The following is an 11279-nucleotide window of genomic DNA, read 5'->3' on the forward strand; positions in this document are numbered from 1 at the left end:
AGCATACATTAGCCCTTTCAGGACATTTGAATGTCCTCCAAAGGTCCTTAAACTGCAGAACTAAAAGTGGACAGAAGTAGACCTCCTTCTTTCACAAAAGCTTGGTTCTGTTACCGTATTTAAGCAGTAAATGTTAAACTATTTTTTAAAAATTTGACTTGTTGGGCACCAAGTACTGAATATTTATCCCTTTCAGCAAAATACAAACTGTCTTGTATACTCGGGTATAAGCTGAGTTTCTCAGCACAAAAAATGTGCTAAAAAAACCTCACCTCGGCTTGTACTCGAGTCAAGAAAAAAAAAACAGTGTACTCACTTTCCGACGCCCCCCAGTTGGTCCTCTTCTATACAGCAATGCTCCGGGAACGGCTCCGTGTCCCCACGCTGTCCGTCACAGAGATCGTGAAGTCAACCGCTCCCTGACATTCTACTATGTGCACCGGCATCTGCACACACTATGATGTCAGCAAGCAGCTGATGTCATGGTGCTTGCGATGAACCGCACAGGGACATGGAGCCGATGCCAGAGCATTGCTGTATAGAAGAGGATGTTTTGGGGGGGAGCGTCAGAAGGTGAGTACACTGTTTGTTTTTTTCCCTAGAGGCATTATATTGGTTGCAGGGGCTGCAGGCTATATACAAAGGGGCTGGCAGGCGCTGCAGCCTATATACAAGGGGGCTGGCAGGCTCTATACAAGGGGGCTGGCAGGCTCTATACTAGGGGGCTGGTAGGCTATATACTACAGGGGGCTGGCAGGCTTTATACTACAGGGGGCTGGCAGGCTATATACTACAGGGGACTGGAAAGCTATATACAACAGGGGACTGGCAAGCTATATACTACAGGTGTCAGATTCCCAAAATCCCTAAATATTAATAAAAATCTACAATGGTATAATAATTATAGCAATGCATTAAGAAGGTGTAGATTTAAATGAAAATATATATTCTAATAATGCTAGAGGATGGTCTTCTGTGTAAGCCTCACCCCAGCTTCCCTATCTTGCAGCAATAACTAGTATTGTTTTGCAGACTAAACAGATAATTGGCCTTCTGGAAGCATAAAAGGTATCTTGCAGAGAGGAGTGAAATGTCATTAATAACGGAGAATGATATACTCAGAAATTCTCACAGAAGTATGATTAATCAGCCATCCCCTGGCGTTAGATATAATCTTTAGATCTCTCCTCAGCACTGCACTTCCTCTGTGGGTTTTTTCTACTTACAACAGCTGCTTTTTCCTTCATTAATCACAGAAATATATACCGAAGTATGTTTCCACCTCACACTTTATATACTCTATACATGTCCACAGTTACCTTAAATTCAATCACTAACCTCCAGGCCGTGAGACCTCCAATGCTTTGTGTGGCACCCATTATCCTAAATAAAGCTAAATCAATTTTGTTGGAATTTTCTTGCTGTTTTCATAAATTTTTTCACATTTTAATAAATGTTTGAAATATTTGGCACACATTTTTGTTTGAGATGGTCAATTACACTAATGGCCTACTTAGGACAGGTCATTAATTAGAGATCAGTGGGGTTCTGACACCTGGGCACACTACGTATGTATACGTGGAGGCTTCTTCACTGTATAGCAGCCCAGCTTTACTATAGCAGCTTAGCTCCAATACAGATAATTAGGAGATGAACTGTAATGGAGAAGCACGACCACAGTAGAGTATATGGAACTGTCTGTACCTGACTCTTTATACACTGCTTATCTAAGCTGATCAGTGTAAGACCCATACCAATCTCCAATTAACATTTATTAATGTTATTTTGAGGTACAACATTATGGGGGTCATTTACTAAGGGCCCGATTCGCGTTTTCCCGACGTGTTACCCGAATATTTCCGATTTGCGCCGCTTGTACATGAATTGCCCCGGGTTTTTGGCGCACGCGATCGGATTGTGGCGCATCGGGGCCGGCATGCGCGCGACAGAAATGGGGGGGGGCGTGGCCGAACGAAAACCCGACGTATTCGGAAAAACCGCCGCATTTAAAAACCGAAAATGTGTCGCTTGGGGAGCGCTCACCTTCACCTTCTATGGGATGGTGCATTCCGGGGCGTTAAGATTATTTTCGGCGCTGCAGCGCCACCTGGTGGACGGCGGAGGAACTACCATCTTAAATCCCAGCCGGACCCGAATCCTGTGCAGAGAACGCGCCGCTGGATCGCGAATGGGCCGGGTAAGTAAATGTGCCCCTATGTGTCTTGTGGGGTATCCCTGACATTCAATGAGCAGTACTTCATAAAAAGTAATACTAGGATAGAATAAAGTAAGGGGATCCAGAACGTATGGGTAAGGCTTCATGGACATGTCACATTACATTTCACAGGACTTAAAGGAAAAGCTGGTCATTTCTTGGTGCCATTTTAAAGTTTTTAAAGGGGTTCTGCAACAAATTTTTTATTCCCAGAACAACCCATTAAGCTATTTTGGTGGTGATAAGATGCACTACACAATGTTAGGTACTTTTAAAGTTCTATCTGAGTAGTGTATTTTATAGACCCCTCAGAGGAAATACAGGGTCACCTATATAAACAGATGGAGTGGGCTGCACAGGAGGGGACAGTACTGATCATGGGAAACTTTAACTTTCCAAATATAAAGTGGGGTCAGGGCTCTTCTTCATCTGTGAAGGGGAGACATTTTATCAACTTTCTGCAGGATAATTTTATGGTACAGCTTGTACAGCTTGTATTATTTCTGACAATACAGAAAATGTCCCAATGTCACTGTCCAGGAAACCCTTGGGAACAGCGATCAAAACATGATTATTTTCCTCTTGTAAAAATCAAAAATAGGTGGAAAAATATTGAATTTTAAGAAGGCTTAAGAAGACTGGGATCAGATACTGTCACATGATGATACTAATGTTAAATTTGAAACATTCAAATCTATACTGGGTCATTATACTTCTAAATTAATTCCTATAGGTAACAAGTATAGACGGGATAGATTACACCCCCGCGTAAGGGTATTAAAAAAATATAAACCTGAAGCCTTCAATAGTTATGAAACACAAAAATCTGTTAGAAGGAAATAAAATCAGCCAAAAAATAAAATGAAAGACAAGCAACCAAAGATAGCAAAACAAAACCCAAGAAATTTTTTAAGTATGTCAATGCAAAAAAAAAAAGGTTAAGAGCAGGGTTTAGGTGACTGGAAACCAAGAGAAGGCAGAGATACTTAATGCAAAGAACATCTGAAAGAACATAGAAAGAACATCTCACGGGGAAGGTGCCATTGCAGGTGATGCATCCTGTAATATACTAGACTGGCTGAATGTAGACAATCTCAGCTCAATAAAATCAATGTGTACAAGGCTCTGTTATTGCTGTGCTGCTGTCTAAAAATCGTCAGAGATTCCTTAATGTCTGATCTGCTTTAATGAAGAGGTGAGCAGATGCCTGGACAGAGGAGCTGCTTGGGATATTGTGTTCTTGGACTTTGCAAAGGCATTTGACACTGCCCCAATTAATTTGCAATTGGATTAAAAACTGGCTGAAGGATCATATCCAGAGAGTTGTGGTCAATGATTCCTACTTGGAATGGTCACCAGTTATGAGTGGTGTACCCCAGGGTTCTGTGCTTGGCCCACTACTATTTAATATATTTGTTAATGATATAGAAGTAGGAATCAATAGCACTGTGTCTATTTTTGCAGATGACACCAAGCTGTGTAGTGTAATAGAGACTACGAACGATGTTAATAGGCTGCAGGGTGAACAAATTGAGTGTTTGGTCATCTACTTGGCAAATGAGGTTCGATGTGGATAAAGGTTATGCACCTGGGGCTAATAATCCACATGCAACATACACACACCGGCCACTTTATTAGGTACACCTGTCCAACTGCTCGTTAACACTTAATTTCTAATCAGCCAATCACATGGCGGCAGCTCAGTGCATTTAGGCATGTAGACATGGTCAAGACAATCTCCTGCAGTTCAAACCGAGCATCAGTATGGGGAAGAAAGATGATTTGAGTGCCTTTGAACGTGGCATGGTTGTTGGTGCCAGAAGAGCTGGTCTGAGTATTTCAGAAACTGCTGATCTACTGGAATTTTCACGCACAACCATCTCTAGGGTTTACAGAGAATGGTCCGAAAAAGAAAAAACATCCAGTGAGCGGCAGTTCTGTGGGCGGAAATGCCTTGTTGATGCCAGAGGTCAGAGGAGAATGGGCAGACTGGTTCGAGCTGATAGAAAGGCAACAGTGACTCAAATCGCCACCCGTTACAACCAAGGTAGGCAGAAGAGCATCTCTGAACGCACAGTACGTCGAACTTTGAGGCAGATGGGCTACAGCAGCAGAAGACCACACCGGGTGCCACTCCTTTCAGCTAAGAACAGGAAACTGAGGCTACAATTTGCAAAAGCTCATCGAAATTGGACAGTAGAAGATTGGAAAAACGTGTCCTGGTCTGATGAGTCTCGATTTCTGCTGCGACATTCGGATGGTAGGGTCAGAATTTGGCATCAAACACATGAAAGCATGGATCCATCCTGCCTTGTATCAACGGTTCAGGCTGGTGGTGGTGGTGTCATGGTGTGGGGAATATTTTCTTGGCACTCTTTGGGCCCCTTGGTACCAATTGAGCATCGTTGCAACGCCACAGCCTACCTGATTATTGTTGCTGACCATGTCCATCCCTTTATGACTACAATGTACCCAACATCTGATGGCTACTTTCAGCAGAATAATGCGCCATGTCATAAAGCTGGAATCATCTCAGACTGGTTTCTTGAACATGACAATGAGTTCACTGTACTCAAATGGCCTCCACAGTCACCAGATCTCAATCCAATAGAGCATCTTTGGGATGTGGTGGAACGGGAGATTCGCATCATGGATGTGCAGCCGACAAATCTTCGGCAACTGTGTGATGCCATCATGTCAATATGGACCAAAATCTCTGAGGAATGCTTCCAGCACCTTGTTGAATCTATGCCACGAAGAATTGAGGCAGTTCTGAAGGCAAAAGGGGGTCCAACCCGTTACTAGCATGGTGTACCTAATAAAGTGGCCGGGGAGTGTATGTCCTTGCTGGAGTAAATCTGTGAGAGTCCCTTGTTGAGAAGGACCTGGATATACAAGTAGATCATAGATTAAATAACAGCATGCATTGTCAATCAGCTGCCTCTAAAGCCAGCAAGATATGGGCTCTCAGGATAGGGATGTAGGGAATATGCCGTCCAGCTCTGGGCACCAGTCCATAACAAGGATGCCCTGGAGCTGTTGAGAGTACAATGAAGAGCCACAAAAATGAGGGTCACAGTTATGAGGAAAGCTTAAAACAACTAGATTCATTTAGTCTGGATAAATGATAATGAAGAGGAGACATGATTATTTTATAAAAATATATGAATGGTCCATACAAAAAATATGGTGGAAAGTTGTTTCATGCTAAATGAAATCAAAAGACAAGGTGGCACTGTCTACATCTGAAGAAAACAAAATTTAATTACCAAAAGCGACAGGGCTTTTTATACTAGGAGAACTATCAATATGTGGAATAACCTGCCTCAGGCGTGGAAAGCATAGACACTGTATTAAACATATGCATACGAATGTTCCCTTAAATTATAATAAACTCAATGGGGGATATTTATCATATGCCGGCCCTGCCTGGTGTAGAAATAAATGCAGCCGACAACTTATCACATGTGAAAAGTCACTGGCTGCAGCGAGTGCATAGGCGTAAGGACAGTAATGCCCCATGCTGGCCCACTTCTGGACGGCCCCGACCTCCACTACAAAATTCTGCGTGCAGTGGCAATAAATGGTCAAATACTGCTAAATATCTTTACTGCCTCTAATCAGGTAAAATGATTTAAAGGAAATCAACCATTTAAAAAAAAATCTAAGGATACTCACTTACGCTCCTCTTCGTTCCCATCCCGGGGCTGTCCTAGGCTAAGCTTGACACTGCAGGATCACCTAGAAGAGAAAGTTATAAAAAGCAGCGCATGTGCACCACCATCTTGGCAAGGATCCTTGCTCCCCGTGACAACAACTTCCGAAGACCCCAGGCTGTCTTGTTTTAACCCTTTCATTACAATGTGCGATTAGCAAATCCCCATAAACTGCCATACTGTAGTATGCCAGTAAATGGTAGGATCAATCAGACAACCTAGGGTTAAAGTACCATAGGGAGTCTGAAAAATAGTAAAAATAAAAAAAAGCTTAAAATTTTTTTTTATAAAAAAAACTAAAAATTCAAATCCCCCGCCTTTCCCTAGAACTGATATAAATATAAATTAACAGTAAAAATCATAAACAAATTAGGGATGTGAAAATGCCTGATCTATCAAAATATAATAACTATTTTCCAGCGTTTAACCCCGTAACAGAAAATAGCGCCCAAAGTAAAAAATGCCACTTTTTTGCCATTTTGAAAAATATAAAAAAATGTAATAAAAGTGATCAAAAGGTCGTAACGTCCTAAAAATGGTGGCATTGAAAACTTCATCAAAAGTCACAAAAAATGACACCACCCACAGCTCTGTACACCGAAGTATTAAAAAAGTTATTAGCGCCAGAAGGCAAAATAATATTTTTTTTTATAAAGGAGGTTTTCATTTTGTAAATGTATGAAAACATTATAAAACCTATACAAATTTGATATCCCGTAATCATACCGACCCAAAGAATAAAGTAGAAATGTAATTTGGGGCGTACAGTGAAATCCGTAAAATCCAAGCCTACAAGAAAACGGCACAAATGCATTTTTTCACCAATTTGACTGCATTTAGAATTTGTTTCCTGCTTCCCAGTACACAGCATGGAATAATAAATACCCCCATTTTGAAGTGCAATTTGTTATGCAGAAAACTAGCCATCACAGAGCTCTTTACATACAAAAATAAAAAGTTATAGATTTTTGAAGGTGTAGAGTGAAAAATGTAAATGCAAAAACGAAAAAGGGCTGCGGCCGGAAGGGATTAAAGTTGCAAACACTGACACAAAACACTGACAAAAGCAGGGGGTAAGTGTCATAGTCCTCTGGATTGTCTCTGGTTATGGGCTTGTGAACCACACCACACCTCCAGAATCCTGGAAAGTTGGGTCTCTCATTATGGAACTCAGGGCTGTATCTGTGGGTTGATTGATGCAGGGCCCATCAATCAACTGTTAGGGGGGACTTTAAGAAGGTGATGCTGGAGAAAACAGTAAGTAGTGAGCTGCTAGAGGGGCACAGTATGAAGGTGAGCTGTGGCAGGGGGGACTATAAGAAGTGGAGCTGCTGGGGAGCACAGTAAGAAGCGAGCTGCTGGAGGGGGCACAGTATGAAGGTGTGTTTTCACCTTTCTGAAACTTGGGAGGATTGAGGGCCTAGTTAGTCAGCTGCTGGGTTGACTGAGGATTGATAAATTACCTCTGCTTAGTTCACTGATGGCTTGTCATTTTGTTTGTTCTGTGCACCTCTGGTTTCTGTTCCTAACTCTGTGCCCTGCCAATGCTGAAGCCCTGCATCTGCCAATGCTGGAACACTGTTTTCTGCCATACTTGGCAACCCTGAAACCAGAGTGAACTGTGCCCTGTATTAAGCCCTGTGTAACCCCAGTCAGGGACCTGTGTACCCTTACCCTGAATCCAGAACTATGTGCAATGAAAACTTATATGTGTCTGTTTGTACTCTGTTTGTGTTCCTGCTTATTTTTCTGGACCAAATAAATATATATATTTTTTATAAATCCTGACACTAAGCGTGTAAACAACTGTCATCTACTTGTACAATATGTGAGCTTTATCACCATAGTAGGATTTATGCAACCTAATAATTTCTTCTACAAGTAGTATTATACAGTATGTTAACCAGAAGATGGATGGATGGAGGCCAACAGTATGTGACTTGCATAGACTATGTGCACTGATGAAAGAAGTGGAAGAGAAGTTCTCATAAGGCAGGACACCCGTGTAAACCAGGGCAATGAATACTTAGAAGGACATCATTTAGGTGTACTCTCACCTTATACAGTTATGCTAAATGCATAACAACTTTCAAAGTCCGTATTTAGGATTACTGCACAGTGGCGTAACTAGGAGAGATAGAGCCCCCTAGCAGGCTACTGCATGGAGCCCCCCTTCCCACTTAAAAAATATACATATTAGTATACTCATAAATGTGAGTTACAATCACTTATAAATACACTCATGTGCACACACAGCATATACACACACATACAGTGCCATATGCAACATACTCACATACAGTGTATACAGACACCATATACACATCACAGATACTGCATATATACATCACAGTATATGTTATATACATATTATGCTGGACAATGTGCAGTACATTATAGATATAATGGTGCACATCCTTCATTCTTTATTGTGTCAGGTCGGATAAGGGGGCCCCCTTACACTACGGGCCCCATAGCGGCTGCTATGGCTGCTACTGCTGTAGTTATGCCCCTGCTGCACAGCTATTCTCCTCACAGGGTAATGGTTTTGTGTTTAAGCTTCAGAAATCTTTTTTTTTTTTTTTTTTTTTTATATCTTTATTTGATTTTACAAAAATAGATATACAAACATTAATAATTCTATCCAAGATATTCATAAATAGTACTTACATATATATTATAGGAACGTACAATTTCTTGAACAATCAACAGATTCTCAATAATACATGACCAAGTGGCCAAACATTTGGAATTGTGTCTGTCTAAGCATGACCCACATCATGTATATCAAGAGTAGAAAAAGAGAGGAGAAATGATATATAAATATCTTGGCCTATCAACTATATAATCCCCCCCTAAACCACCCCCCACCTACCCTACCTCAGTCAGCAGAAGAATAGGAAAAAAAAAAAAAGGACAGTTGTTAAAACTGTTAGTTAATACTCTTAGTTCTCATACACTCACCGGCCACTTTATTAGGTACACCTGTCCAACTGCTCATTAACACTTAATTTCTAATCAGCCAATCACATGGCGGCAACTCAGTGCATTTAGGCATGTAGACATGGTCAAGACAATCTCCTGCAGTTGTAACCGAGCATCAGTATGGGGAAGAAAGGTGATTTGAGTGCCTTTGAACGTGGCATGGTTGTTGGTGCCAGAAGGGCTGGTCTGAGTATTTCAGAAACTGCTGATCTACTGGGATTTTCACGCACAACCATCTCTAGGGTTTATAGAGAATGGTCCGAAAAAGAAAAAACATCCAGTAAGCGGCAGTTCTGTGGGCAGAAATGCCTTGTTGATGCCAGAGGTCAGAGGCGAATGGGCAGACTGGTTCGAGCTGATAGAAAGGCAACAGTGACTCAAATCGCCACCCGTTACAACCAAGGTAGGCAGAAGAGCATCTCTGAACGCACAATACGTCGAACTTTGAGGCAGCTGGGCTACAGCAGCAGAAGACCACACCGGGTGCCACTCCTTTCAGCTAAGAACAGGAAACTGAGGCTACAATTTGCACAAGCTCATCGAAATTGGACAGTAGAAGATTGGAAAAACGTTGCCTGGTCTGATGAGTCTCGATTTTTGCTGCGACATCCGGATGGTAGGGTCAGAATTTGGAGTCAACAACATGAAAACATGGATGCATCCTGCCTTGTATCAACGGTTCAGGCTGGTGGAGGTGGTGTCATGGTGTGTGGAATATTTTCTTGGCACTCTTTGGGCCCCTTGGTACCAATTGAGCATCTTTGCAACGCCATTGTGGCTGACCATGTCCATCCCTTTATGACCACAATGTACCCAACATCTGATGGCAACTTTCAGCAGGATAATGCGCCATGTCATAAAGCTGGAATCATCTCAGACTGGTTTCTTGAACATGACAATGAGTTCACTGTACTCAAATAGCCTCCACAGTCACCAGATCTCAATCCAAAAGAGCATCTTTGGGATGTGGTGGAACGTGAGATTCGCATCATGGATGTGCAGCCGACAAATCTGCGGCAACTGTGTGATGCTATCATGTCAATATGGACCAAAATCTCTGAGGAATGCTTCCAGCACCTTGTTGAATCTATGCCATGAAGAATTGAGGCAGTTCTGAAGGCAAAAGGGGGTCCAACCCGTTACTAGCATGGTGTACCTAATAAAGTGGCCGGTGAGTGTATATCCATCTCTTATACCAAATATCCTCTTTTCCTAATCCTGCATATTTGATTTTTTCTAAATTTTTTATTCTATTCAATCTATTTTCCCACTCTGCGATAAGGAGTTTTTTTTGGTGACTTCCACGCGTAAACAATTACACATTGCGCGACTTGCAGTGCTATTCCCAGGCAACAAATTCGGTGTGAGGGGCCTACGATTTCATTTGTGTTCCCCAAAATTTAAACATCTGGTGTCATAGGAACCTTAAGACCTTTTACCCGGCATGCCTCCATATGTACTTCCTCCCAAAATTTCAGTACCCATTTACAATTCCAAGTCATGTGTATAAAATCTGCCTTAAATTCTTGGCATTTCAGACATTTTTCTGTTTGTGCCCTCCTAAAGAGGTTAATATCGTCCGGAGTATAATATAACCTATATATGATTTTGAATTGAATCAATCGGATTGATTCCGAACTTGCACCGTTCATATTCTGAAATATATTTGTCCATTGCCTGTCAGTCAGAACCCCAATGTCCCTATCCCACTTACTTCTGCTTGAATGCTGCCCTAAATTAAGGAAGTTCTTAGTGACGTATTTATATATTTTAGAGAGTAATTTTTTCCCACCCATTATTTTACCAAAAAAATCTATAATGAAATAATTCTTGACTTTTAAAGTTCTCGTCTTGTTCCCTAAACTCGCAATCCTGTGAGCCAGCTGAATATAATGAAAGTGATTTTTATTACTTATGTTAAATGAATCTTTCAGTGCCTCAAAGGGTATTAATCTACCCTCTGTGAACAGTTGTGAAATTAATTATATTCCTTTTTTTTCCCAAAAATATCTACCATGAAATTGCTCTAACCCTTTTAACCCCTGATTTTACCAGACTGACGTGAACTTAGTGCTAGTATTGATGTCAAACTTCTCTTTAACCCAGTCCCATGTTTTCCTAAAACAGTGACATATTGGTGCTCTTCTAACTGCTGGATAATCCAGCCGACCTGACTCTAATAGTGTTAACCCATTACTAGTGTCCATCCCTACTATCTGTGATATAGTCTTAATTACTACCCCTTCCCCTCCTCCCAATAGATATTGCAGCATTGCTGATATAAAATATAAAAAGAAGTTGGGTAGTGACCATCCCCCTTTACCCTTTGGCTCAAAAAAAATATTAATTTTAATTCTTACCCT

This window comes from Engystomops pustulosus, chromosome 7 (genome assembly GCF_040894005.1).
Source record: "Engystomops pustulosus chromosome 7, aEngPut4.maternal, whole genome shotgun sequence".
Classification (NCBI taxonomy): domain Eukaryota; kingdom Metazoa; phylum Chordata; class Amphibia; order Anura; family Leptodactylidae; genus Engystomops; species Engystomops pustulosus.